Below are 14347 nucleotides of genomic sequence, written 5' to 3' on the forward strand. Positions count from 1 at the left end.
GGGTGTTGCTTAATAGTAGGAAGTTAGCCTTAGAATAATTCTTAGAAGTTCCATAGTTAGCTGGAGTTAATTTTTATGTTAGCTTTATGGTCTGACCTGACTAGTGAGGACTTTACACTGGGAGGGGGTAACATTACTGCATATTTGTGAGGATCAGGTGAAGGACATTAGCACCTCTAATGGCATATAGACCATCTGGTCCAGGATGCTTGTGTTGATAAATTCCAGAAATCTCTGGGCTCGCAAGCTTGAGGTCATGTACGATTCCCAGTTTATTTTGGGGTAGTTAAACTCAACCATGAATATGGTATTGGGTTGAAGGAAGAAAGTCTCCAGTATGTTTATGTATGTGGTATGGGCTTCATGGGTCACAGAGGGGAGATCTATCACTTGCCATGATATGGTATGGGACTTTGCTTACTGCAAGTTAGACAGAGAGGCTTAAGTGTGCCGTACTGTTTAACTATGTTCATGTTTGATATAAACTGAGACTCCTTCATTTTTTGTTCCTTCCTGTGCAAGAGATGGTCTAAATGTGTGGAACTGCTGGGATACTCTCCATGGGTTTAAACCATGTCTCAGTAACTGCACTGATGAGTGTGGTGTGGTGCAAGTGTTTACCTTGTCCTCTTGACTGTCAAGTGCAGTCTTGGTTGGAGAGAGCTTTACCTCCAGTTTGGTTAAATAAGTGCATCTCTCACAGATTGTGGTGTTGGGTGGTAGGAGGAGAGGGTTGTCTGTGTACATGAGGCAATTGCTACATTGCCCCAAGATGCCCAGATTTATCAGATAGACAGGAGAGAACACTGGGAGCTGACCCTTGGACATGCCTGAATAAAAAAACTACTTTCCTCTAGACAAGTGAGGAAAGTGAGTATACGAGCTATTTTTCTCTAAGCAAGTGAGGAAAGTAAGTACAAAAACTGTTTTTTTCTAGGTAAAGAGGAAGGCTGAATGCTGTAGTAATTTGTAGCTTATTTAGTGCTAACAACAAGTTCTAAACAAGGGCTGAGCACGAATAAGAAAATTCAAGTGCTAAAACTAAGAATCTATACCAAGATCTTGTGGTAGATAAACTAGAATGCTTCCCTCTAACACAGAAAGGCTTGGGGGCTCATGTGCCCAGAGGAATTTCTTGCTGTCATGTTACAGCTTATGTCAGATTAACAAAACTGAACAATATATTTCTGGGTTATACAGTCTCAAGATATGCAATTTGTGAAAGTAACATTTATAGAAAGACTATGAATGTGGAATTATCACAGTAAAGAATACTTCCCAGTCTTAGCATTGCTATTTGTACATTGTGATATCTTTCATTGCTTACAAAATGCTTACAGTTTTGACCTATGCCCTTTATTTGTCCAGAAAATGCTGTGTAATGCCAGGATGTTTGAAGGCTGATAGAAGTATAGCAGCCACAGACAGAGATAGTTTTGTAAAGCAATTGCAACATGCCAAAGCAAAGAACAGATTGTGCATTCATTTGTGAAGCGTTTTATATGCGTTCTTTCTTCAGCATAATGAACACGTTGTTGTGGCCATTAGCTAAGTCATTAGTACTTGACACTGTTTTATTTTGTACATTAGATAACAGAAGCAGTTATTTTGTGTATTGAAATGAGTATGTCAGGAGAAAGTGCTGCTATGTCTTCAGGAGGCAAGCGAGAACTACATCAACAGTCTCTCTTCAAATTTTTCAGAAAGGTCATAAAACACGGAGAATTTTCAGTCTCTGAGGGCAAGTCATTTGTGGGTGAGAGTAGTGTCAAAGTACAGAATTATGTCCTATTCTCAGGATGATTGTTATATAGTTCAGATGTGTGTGACACTATTTCCTGTGCTAAAGTATTTGTCTAGGATTTTATGAATGAGTGTATTCATAAGTTTTACTGATTTTAGTCTTGAAAGGAAAGTCAGATATGTAATGGAAAATGAACTGACAGGTACTGTACTCAAAGTCATATGAAGGCAGGAGCTCATCGGTGAGATAGAACATCTTGATAATCCATGTTGTTACTTTGCATTTCTTTTGTGGGTTTGCAGGCATCCAGTGTAGAGTCTTTCCCTATTTTTTTTTTTAGTTAGTGAAACTTTTTTTGTGTGTAACAGTACGCTATTCAATGGAGGCAAATGTAGTTGTATTTGTTGTACTTTTACAGAAGTTATCTTCCTCTTGATATTTGTTTGTGTTTTTTTTAACCAGCAGTCAGAGAGTCATGTGTGTTTGACACAGAAGACATGGTAAATGAATGTAGTGCCATCAGAGAAGTCAGTGAAAATAGTACTGTCACAGAAGTCAGCAGCTTAACAGGTAACATAGAAAGTGAGAGAAGTACTGTTAGTGAAGTCAGTAAGAAGCAATTGGATGAAGTCAGTGCCACAAAGTGTTCACAGACAGATATTAGTGAGTACATCACATGTACTAATGCTGCAGATAAGGAGAAAGGCACTGTCATAAATCATCGCAAACCACATGACTGTTTTAGTTTCCCACTCAAAGCCTTCAGACAAAAGAAGAAAATCAGGAAGTTCTCTTCGCCAATGTCAGCTGCCATGGCTAGACCAATTTAATTTTCTGGCATATTCAGTGAAACAAGATGGGCTGTATTGTTTAGCCTGTGTGTTATTTCCAACACCAGCACAGATAGAACGTACAAAGTTATTCATTGAGCAGCCATACTGTAATTGGAAGCATGCCAAAGCTGATATTCAGCGACATTCAGAATTAGATTACCACAAGAAATCTGAGGCAAAATTACATGCTTTCCGAATCACAGGTGACAATCCAAGTCAAAGAGTGGACTTTGCAATTTCAAATGCTTCACAGCTGCAGGTGGCCAAAAACAGAGCTCTACTAACCTCTATTATAAAGTGTCTGGAGTACTGTGGAAGGCAAGGGATAGCACTTTGTGGACATAGAGATGACTGCACATCTGACTGTACAACCAACAAAGGAAACTTCAGATCTCTAGTTGATTTGCAAATTGATGCTGGTGACAGAGAGTTAGAAGCCCAGTTGCAGACATGCCAAAAGAATGCAACATATATTTCAAAAACAGTACAGAATGAATTGCTAGACTGTATTAAAGAATACATTCAACAGCAGATAATGTCGTTGTTGGTCTTTCGGCTTTTCCCAGTTAGGGGTCATCACAGCGGAACTCCAGTCCGCTAATGATTGGCAGTAGATTTTCACGAATGCCGAGGTGCCAACTCGACGTTCAATCTTCAACGAAGGCACGCCCATTTACGACAGATAATAAAGGATATTAAACAGCCTCTTGGACCCTTTTATTCCATCCAAGCAGATGAAATTCCAGATATAAGCAACTGGGAACAAATTGGAGTAGTACGATATTTGAAGAATGGCCTTCCTGTGGAGAGATTCATAGAGTTTATTGCCTGTGAATCTGTGACTGGAGAGGAGATCTGCAATAAGTTGGTCACATGCCTAACAAAAGTTAACGTTGAATCTTGAGCACTGCAAAGCTCAAGGGTACGATGGTGCTGGAAACATGGCTGGAGCACAGAAAGGCTGTGCAACTTTGTTTCAAGAAAAAGTACCACATGCCATTTTTTTCCATTGTGCTAGCCACCAGCTGTAACTTGTACTTTCAAAGGCTTGCCAAGTTCCAGAAGTACGAATAATGTTAAATATAGTTGGTTTGTTTTTCAAATTGCTTTATTGTTTCCTTCCAGTCAGCAAGGTTCTTGTTTGGCTTTACTAAGCCCCTCAGCAAACTTCTGCAAGGATCATCAAAATACATACTGTATGCATACAAGCAAGTCAGCTGTGTGCTTAATGAGCTGCAGGCTGTTCATGCAAACATTGAAAATGAGTTTAGGAATATCTTCAGAGATATGTCAGAAATGGGGAGCTTCTGCAGTAATACTGAATTACCCCTTCCACGTGCTTGTAGCAAACATACTATGAGGAACAATGTGGCTGGAGAGACTTCAGAAGAGTACTGGCGAAGAGTAATTTTTATTCCCTTTCTGGATCACTTCATTCATGAAATATCCAGACGATTCACTACAATGGCATTAACAGATATTCAAGGACTCTCACTAATTCCGTCAAACTTGAGCAGCTTAACATTAGACAGAGAGAGTTCACTTAAAAATGTTTTTGACTTGCCTTCACCGACAACATTCCACCAAGAGCTCAGACTGTGGAAAAGGACATGGGAGGCTTATTTGAAGCAGACCTATTCACAAACAAAATGTCAAAATGTTCCCAAACATTTCTTTTGTATTAAATACACTCTTGCTCACTCCAGTCCCAACTGCTGGAGTAGAGAGGGCTAATTCAGCCTTAAAACTGATAAAGTCTGAACTCTGGAGTACCATGGGACAAGAGTGTCTTAACAGTTTAGTGTTACTGTTCATGCATAGGGACATCCCGATAGACTACTCAGTAATCAATTTATTTGCAGAAAGACATCAGAGAAGAATGTTACTTATTAATCCACTTAATTAAGACTCAAACAGTAGTATGACAAAGCTTGTGACATATATTACAGTACGGTATGGGAACATAGAGGCCATCATGAAATGCTTAGTGTCATACTCACAAAAAAATTTATTAGACTTTCTCTCCTGTCATGTATAGTTTTCTACATATCTTTAGATGGTATAACATACTAAGTCAGACTACTAATTAAGTCGGAGTACTACCATCAGAGAAATCATCTACTCCCCAGGCAACACAGAAAGTAAGATAAATACCAGTAATCTACTTCACAGGCAACATAGTCAATCAGAGCTCTATCATAAGTCATCCACTCCACAGACAACATAGCAATTCATAGAAGTACCATCAGAGAAGTCAGAGTACTACCATCACAGAAGTCATCTACTCCATAGGCAGCATAGAATGTAAGAGAAGTACCAGTAGTCAGAGCTGTACCATCATAGAAGTCATCCACTCCACAGGCCACAGACATTCATAGAAGTTTCATCAGAGAAGTCAGTGCAACCATCATAGAAGTCATCTACTTTCCAGGCAACATAGAAAGTAGAAAGCACCAGTAGTCAGTCACAGCACTACTGTCACAGAAGTCATCGACTCCACAGGCAGCATAGAAAGTAGAAAGTACCAGTAGTCAGTCAGAGCACTACCGTCATATAAGTCATCCACTCCACAGGCAACATAGCAATTCATAGAAGTACCATCAGACAAGTCAGAGTACTACCATCATAGAAGTCATCTACTTCCCAGACAACATAGAAAGTAGAAAGTACCAGTAGTCAGTCAGAGCACTACCATCACAGAAGTCCTCTACTCCACCGGCAGCATAGAAAGTAGGAGAAGTACCAGTAGTCAGAGCTCTACCGTCATAGAAGTCATCCACTCCACAGGCAACATAGAAATTCATGGCGTACCATCAGAGAAGTCAGAGTACTCCACAGGCAGCATAGAAAGTAAGAGAAGCACCAGTAGTCAGGGATTAGGCATGCTGGACAGAGTACATGAACTATGGACAGAAGTTTGAAATATTACCCAGGAAGTTGCAAAAATTAATTCTAAATAGAAAGAAGATTAAGAAGGCAAAATGACTGTCTGTGAAGGCTTTAGAAGTGGCTGTGGAAAGAAGGATCTCTAAAGATAATGAGAGCAGGGTACATTATGTAAAACTTTAATGCAGAGTTTGATAGATGATAGCAAGAGAAGTTCAGGAGGGATGTATACATGAGCAATGCAAAGAAATGGAAGACAATAAAAGGTGAACAGATGTTCAGGAACATGAGTTGTATTAAGGGAAACATCCAGATAGAAATGGACATGACTGAAGAAAAAATGGAGAAAACCTGACAAACAGAAGAGAAAAGATCACAGAATTCAGTCAGAGTAGTACCACTGCCAAACTCAGTTACTCCAAAAACAATATATTAAGTTAACCAGGACACCAACGTCACTAACATGTACAATGATGTGTTCTCTAACTACAGCCAAACATCCTGAACAGTGAAGCTAAATGGACACAGAAAGCTTTCTTAATAAGGCTGAACCATCAGTTGAATTGTTTAAAATCTGGCAAAATTATAATGTAACACTGCTGCGTTTAAGTTGCCAGCAGCTGTGGAAAACAGGGTAGCAGCAATTGTATTGGAAATTGTCAGCTTATATTCAAGTCCCAAAAATGGTAATCGCTACAGAGACTATTCCAATTATAAAACACAGTTGTAGAAAGTACTGCATTCTCCAAATTAGAACTACTTCCCCAGTGCTGAAGTTGCGGTGACTGCAATCCAAGCTCAGTGAAAGTTCAACAGGACAGAAGTTCACTGTCAAAGACCACGAGTTGGAAGAAGAAATTACTCAAATTCAGATGGCCATGAACTTGGAAAACACTGAACTAAAAACAATTCAAGTTTATTGAACTTTGACTTGAGAAAGAAGACAACCGGCATTTTTGAACTCCTGGAGACCAGTATTGCCTCCCCCTCCTTTACTCACTCCAGAATTTGTTGAAAGAAGAGAAGGTACAGTAGGACTTTTGTTAAAGAAAATTAGTTGTGCTTACACCCAGAGAAAGAACAGTAAACAATACAAAAACATAACGGTCAGCTAAGGAAAGTTTTATGAGTTTAGTTTATTTGGTACATCAATTAAATGAAGCTTTTACTAATTTATCCAAACATGTGTCTGTGGTTTATATTTTATGCTTCAAAACAATAAAGTAGATTTCACTGTGGTTATTTCCACCTTCAGTGGGATTCTTTACAAGTTTATAACAGTCCATATGCCCACTATGCCATGGAAGGAGAATGTGAGTGGGTAAGGTCAACAAATATTTTCCAGGCATGCATTGAAAATAGATGTGCTGTGCAGGAATTACTTTTTTCTGCTACCACATCCACAGTAAAATCATCTGTAATTGAATGTAAAGTGATGTCTTTCCAGACGTGATGTCAGAGCTTCTTAAGGTGATCTTATCACAACCACCAAACCAAGTGTCCCACTTTCTTGCTTCCACCCCGGTAGTCAACTAACCAGACTGTGCCCCCCCTTCTGCAAATTCCTGGATCCGCCACTATTTATGAGTTTCAGTTTAGAAAAGTTGTGTTCTATAGTAGCCACTGTAACAGGTACATTCATAAATGCGCAATGAAGCACAAGTATTTATATAGATGCCTTGCAAGTGGTTGTGAATGAAGAAATTTAACAGTCAATGCTGATGATTCAGTATCAATCCTTCGAAAAAGGTTTTTCAGTTCTTGTCCAAGGTCAGAGCCATCAATGTCACAGTGGCCACTTATCCTGTCAGCCAGTTGTTCTTTTAGAGGCTTGCACTGTTGGATCAATGTGTCTTCTGCAACTTTACTTGAGGCTTTAATCTTTTATAAAAAAGGCCTTATCTAACTCTGAAAGCTGCTCAAACTAGTCAGTAAATGACTATATTTTTGTGTCCAGCAGCACAGTGAAGAACTCTACATGTAGTTTTCCATTGAATCCTCTAAGGTCTCATCCTCTTCTTCAAAGTCAAAGAAATGCTTTACTTTCTTTTGCCTCTTTTCCTGAAATGTGTTACCAACATCCACTTCTTCTGCAATCTTGGAGGCTTTACCCATGGCACACTGAAATCCAGCCTCTCTGTAATTAGTTAACAAGTCCATACCAATGAACTCTGCAGAATTTTGCTTGCATGATTTACCTTTGTCAGCAAACATACCAAGCCACTAAACATACAATGAATTGATATGACATAAGTTCCGAGTACAGTCCCCTTGTTTGTTGGTACATTGAGGCATCACTTCTACATAAAGCTTCATCTATCTCCTGTAATGCTTCCACAACTCCCTCCAACTGAAATCATACTGCTTTGACAGAGTCTATCCTGCATTACTGGTGAGTCTTAGACAGTAGCTTCACAGTGCATCTGTGTCGTTGCAAGACAGCTTATTGATGAAGAACAGGGTATGTAAATGCTCTGTAGACAGCCAAAGAAAGATACTGCCTGTAGTGATGAATCTGTTCCATCCCTAACTATAAAAGATTTGAATTATGGCAGGCACATGGCACATAAAAAGCTCTTGAATTCATCTGTTTTATCCTTGCCTGCACTCCAGCTCTTTTTCCTTTCATATTGCTGCCATTGTTGTAGCCTTGTCTGACAGTCATTAATATCCAGCTGATGATTTTGCAGAGTCTGAAGTAGTGCTTCTGTTAAATCTTGCTCAGTTTGTACTATTCACAGGTACTAATCCCAGAAAGTGTTCAACTGTGGCTGCAGTCCTTGAATATTCACATACACATCTACTATAGTCATTTGCTCTTGATTGCTGATGTCTGTCGTGCAATCAGGAATCATGGAAAAGTACCTGGCATCCTTCACCTTCCCTACAATGGTCCTTAAAGTATCATTTGCAATCAGCCGGATAATTTCATTCTGTATATCCTTCCCAATATAATGATCCATTACTTCTTTATTCCTAGTACAACGGAAATGTTCAATCATGGTGGAATCAAACTGTGACAAATGCTGCACTTGGCCTAAGAAATTGCCATTTGTACCATAGAATGCCATGTTCTGTTCCACCAAGTATTGGATAATAACTAGAACGCATGTTAGCACCACAGCAGTGAGTTCCCTTCTTTAACCAATGCTCTTCTCCCATCATCCATTGTCTGTCTACTCTGATCTTCATTGTCAAGTTCCTTCCACTTCATCATGCATGCTGCATGCTCTGGTGCTCCGTCATGGCTGTGTAAAGCTTTGGACATCTCTCTCCATGCTCTATAACCACCTGACCAGGGAAGATGGTTAGAATGTCCAAATAATTTGCATGCAAAGCAAAACAGTGCATCTTTTGAGACCAAATATGTCAACCAAGTGTGTTTTGCTCTCCCCATTAGGTAGCATATGGAAACTTTTCCGATGCAAATCTTTGCTGTTCATTGACTGGGAAGTGTGGCAACACCATCTGCACAAGTCCATGCTGGATGGCAGCTACTCTAAACTCATCCCTTATCAAGTGTAACCAAGTTCCTTGATCCTCAAATGATACACCTTATACTCCCTGCAAATCACAGGCCACATCTGTTGTCACTACAGAAGTACGGGCTCCTTCAGTATCAAACTCTGGTGATCCAGCCAGCATTTCTAAAGTTGAAATCTGCATATGCTGACAGAATTTCTCCCATGGTCATGGCTGTAGGTTCACAGAAGGTAGCCTGGGGTGCAGCCTCAGAGTGGGCAATTTCTATGGTAAGGGTACTGGGATCACAGTGGGAAGGCTATACTGTAGAACCACTGTGTTGTCCTGCAGACCAACATTTTCCTGAATCTCCCCTCTGATGACCCACAGAAAAAATTTCTGAATGGAGCCCTGTCTCCTCATTCCCCTGCTGCTGAAGCTCTCTTTTTGCTGCTCCTGACAAATATGTATGCATGCTTCATCTCTAACTGGGGATGGAAGTAAAGCACAATTACTACACGTGCAGACATCGGTTCTTTTGTTATAATGTTAGTAAATAGCGCTAAGCTTCAGGTACATGTTATACCACTTTCTTTGACCTACCTGGGACTACATAATGCGAACTGAAAGTTTAACAAAGGTTAGCATTCTGAACACATTCTGAGGATGGTGTTTTTTCACATTACACAGAACCAACTCCCATATGACAATAGTGGAATGTTACCCATTAGATTTAACCCACTGAGGCAAACCCATAAACTTTAAGGTGGCTAGTACCACAATATTTAAAATATAAACTCCAAGCTAGCCAGTGTAAGCGTAAGTGTCTTTCCTGTAAGCTCAAGCTACAAACCTACAATCTTCCCTTAGCACACTACCTGTGACACTTGTCACAAAATACTGCTTACAAAATACAATCACTAACTAGACATCATTTTTGGCCATTACTCTTCAAGCATCCTCTACTGTATTCCACTACTATTCCTACGAAAAGTCATAATAAAATGAAATAACCCCAAACATGTAGTCTGTAACTAGGTAGCATTATAATCCCCTCTAGCACTACAGCTTGATATGAAAGATAATTTTTACAAAATTCTCATGTCAACTGACTTTTATATCTCCATGGCACACATGATGCAACAGCGTTAAGGCATGACCACTGCAAAAGAACGCATTCAGGTTAAGCAGAAAAACTGAAGCTACTACCCTAAGTCAACTAAGAGTTACACAAGAAAAGTAACCAGTTAATTCCATCTTGCACTGTAGGCAGAACTGAGGAGAAATGAGGACCAGTAGGCAAAAGAACTGCAGTGTAGGCATATAAACCAGAAAAATGGATTAGGTTCCAAAATTAGAACAACTGAAGGCACAAAAGAATTAATGACCAATACCAAACACTGTTCATAAGGACAAGCTATGCAATAGGCACAACCGTAATGTATTACAAAATTTCTGTTGACATTTGTTACTACTGTACTGCAGGCAGAAAAACTGCAGAGTAATAGTGACCAGCAAGCAAAATACTGTAATGTAGGCAATAGGCACAAGTGAAGTGTATTACAAAATACGCAGCCACATCACATGATGACTTCCATTGACATCAGTTACTGCTGTACTACAGGTAGAAACACTAAAGAATGACTGTGACCAATAGGCAAAAAATTTTAAACTGTGACATGGGGCTTTCTTATTAAGTCAAACACTGGAGGTGAACCTCAGCTCATTCAACAAAACTCTCCAACTTTCATTCCCCCAAACATGTGAAAAGGCCCACAAAGACTTAATATTGTTATTACAAGGTCTATGGAACAGGTGACTTAAGTCTGAAAGATCAAATGGCTAGGTAGAGTGTCACAAGTTAAGGGGAGCACACCAAACTATGATGCAAGAAAACAAATATGGAGCAAAAAAACAAGACATTCCCAAAAACTATTCCCACTTCAATCACAAACCAGCCAAAATTCAGGGATGCAGTGTCACAATAACAGGAACAGCATAACTTGTACAACATTTTCACACACTTACCAAGTACCTCTCAATCTCTTAGCACACAACTCTGAACAAACCAAAATCATTGGAAAACCTCATTTATGGAAGATAAGTCATAAGTACCAGGCAAACATCTGGAGATAGACATTCTCACATCCACCCCCACACAGACACACACACACACACACACACACACACACACACACACACACACACACACACACACACACACACACACTCACACACACACACACACACACACACACACTCACACACACACACACTCACACACACACACACTCACACTTAGCACAAGAACTCTGGACAAAGGAATGTACCATGCATTATGTGGAGGGCATAAAATCCATTTTTCGGGTTTATATTAAAAGCCCAAAAGGACTAAAGATTGAGTGTGTGTACATCGACACATAAGGTCGATGTACGTAAACAGCGAAACAGCGAAACACTAAAACAGTGAAATCCAAAATGCCAAATGAGTTCCATCATCAGAATGCACCACACAGATAAGTAAAAAATAACACCAAATAATTAAAATAACACTAAATAATTAATCTAACACACACCCCTACCTAAATATACCAACTCCGAGACTGCACTCCAGTGGGGAAAAGGATATATTTCCTTATCCCCACCATCACACTGCTGACCAGGAAACACGTTCAGCATTTCAAATGTTGCTGTTTATTTACATCGACCTTTATGTGTCGATGTAGTTACACTATATCTTTAGTCCTTTCGGGCTTTTAATATAGACCCCATTTTTCTAGTAGTTTCAGCCTTCAACATTGTGCTACATAATCACATTTTTGTGAGTGAGTAACAGACCAAAAATATCAGGCAAACATTTTACAACTTTCTCCTGGCCCCTACCCCCAACCTCTCATTACAATAATTCTAGACAAAGCCAAAAATGATTACAGAACAAATGCAGAACATCAGTGATAGTTTAAAACATTGCTATGATAAACTTAGAAAGATACTAGAATAGCAGGGTTTGTATTAGCTTGCAATAAATCAGTACATTCTGCAGAACTCTCACAGACCTACTCCAATGTCTTTCGGCTTTTCCTAGTTAGGAGTCGCCACAGCGGAACTCCGGTACACTAATGATTGGCAGTGGATTTTTACAGTGCTGAGTTGCTAGCCTGACACCCAACCTTCAAAGAAGGCACACCCATTCATGCATACACCTACCTGCATGTCTTGATGTCACTCGACCGCGGGGAGGACATGCAGAATCCACACACAAGGCGCTCCAGCCGAGAACTGAACGGGAGAACTGCTTGTTGTGAGGCAACAGCGCTAACCACTGCAGCCCTCACAGACCTACTCCAATGTCATAGCAAATTAATTCTAGACGAAATAAATAGAAATTAAAAATAAGAAAGGCATAACATAACATTAGGGATTGATAACAACTATGTGCTTATGAACTAATAAAGATGCTAGAACAGATTGTGCAAAAGCATGCATTGCATGAATCCACATTTCTGACAAGGAAGAGAACAAAATTACCAGGCAAACATCTAAACATTGCGCAATACTGTAGCATTCTAGCAGCACTACCCCTCTCCTATCAGTTTAACAATTCTAGACAAAGTCAAAAATAATCATAGAATAAAGGCATAGCATAAGGAATAGTTTTAAACTTTGCTGTAATAAATCTGTATGAAGTAAAAACATCACAAGGCAAAGGCATTACATTAGGGATTTAAAATACTGGGCTTGAGAACTAATAACAATGCTAGAATAACAGATTTTATGGTAGCATGTATTGGGTGACCCCAAATTTTTGATGACGAGCAGACCAAAAATACCAAACATCTGGACATTATGCAACATTCTCACAGCCCCTAACCCCCCCCCCCACCCCCAACCTCTCAGCACAATTCTGGACAAAGCAAAAAATTATTGTAGAATAAAGGCATAGCATCAGGGATAATTGTATACATTGCTGTTACAAGATTTAAAAAAATCTAAAATAACATGGTTTGCATTAGTACACATTAAAACAACATCTGTACATTCAGCAACATTCTCACAGCCACTATCTGCCACTACCAACCTTGCAGCACAATTGTAGACAAAACAAAAATAAAATTAATGAACATTCTTGTGCAATACTGACTAAAAACACTGCATCAAAACTGACTAATAACCAAGATAAGACCATGTAGTGTCGAATGACCCAGCAATGACCAGAAAAACACAATATAATTCCAAGGAAGAGTTTATTAATATAACATAAAATAAAATAAAAAAATATATGCTGGAGCACTTTCATCCCTATCAAAGATGGGACTTCTTCAGAATCATAGAAAGTAACAAAACATTGTTTAAATAGTACAATTAACTTGTAGCTTCCGTCCGTCTGTAATCAATGAAAGACACTAATTGTGCAATCAGCAACCCATCCAAAGCATGAAAAACCTGCATTACTGGCAAGCTCTAAAACAATTTTTATAGCATGTAAGAAAATAAGATATTTTCTTAGAGGTTGCTCTTTTAGAAAATATTATTCCTATTGATGTTTGCAACAGTCCAACACTAAGTAGGCTTATCTTGGTTATTAGTGTGTTTTGCTGCATGGACACATCTTCTTTGGTTACTACATCAAAACTGGACATTAATTATTACAGACAAATCTCCCTTCTTCAGTCTCTTAGCAGAATAATTTTGGACAAGGGAAAGAAATAATGTTACAAACACAGCCCCTCACCTCGACCCAGTCCTCTTAACACAAGAGCTCTGCTCAAAAAATAATACAATCAGCTCCCTAGGTTTCTTCACCCTCCCCTCCCCTCCCCAAAAAAATAAAATTAAAAATAAACCCAGCAATTTACCTTTTCTGGGGTTGATAGAAGACAGCTACTAATTCGCTGCATGCTCTTCACGATTGTAGACTGATCTGCTACTTGCTTCCCCACCACACAGACCAGACCAGTTTAGCCCTTTTAAACTGCCCTTGAAAAGGCAGTTTTTCAGATATTTTAGAAAATGCCCTTACAAGGGCAGCTGAAAATACAGCTCCTTCCCTTGCCTCGAAATCACTCCTGGAAAGCTTGTAGCTTCCGTCCGTCTGTCCTCACACAGGTAATCCACAGAACCAATTCACTGATTACAGCACAGCAACCTCCTCTCTCAAAAAACAAGAGGAGAAGTAATAATTACTACACAAATGCCTTTTTAAAGGCAATTGACACAGGAAGTGTTTTGCAAGGGCCAATCAAGTCTTTGCTTCATCACTTCTTTGTTAAAAAAATAAAAAAAACAAAAACACACAACTTATTTTCCTGGGTGCTGCAGCCAGTCAGGTCCCTTGCTTCGCTGAGCTGGATCTGACTGAGTGCAGCTTACAGGCAAGTAAAAAAAAAAAACCCTGGAAAAAAGTCATTTTGGTGTTGCCTGA

The sequence above is a fragment of the Protopterus annectens genome, chromosome 14.part0, assembly GCF_019279795.1.
Source record: "Protopterus annectens isolate FY-2018-M chromosome 14.part0, PAN1.0, whole genome shotgun sequence".
In the NCBI taxonomy this organism is placed as follows: Eukaryota; Metazoa; Chordata; order Ceratodontiformes; family Protopteridae; genus Protopterus; species Protopterus annectens.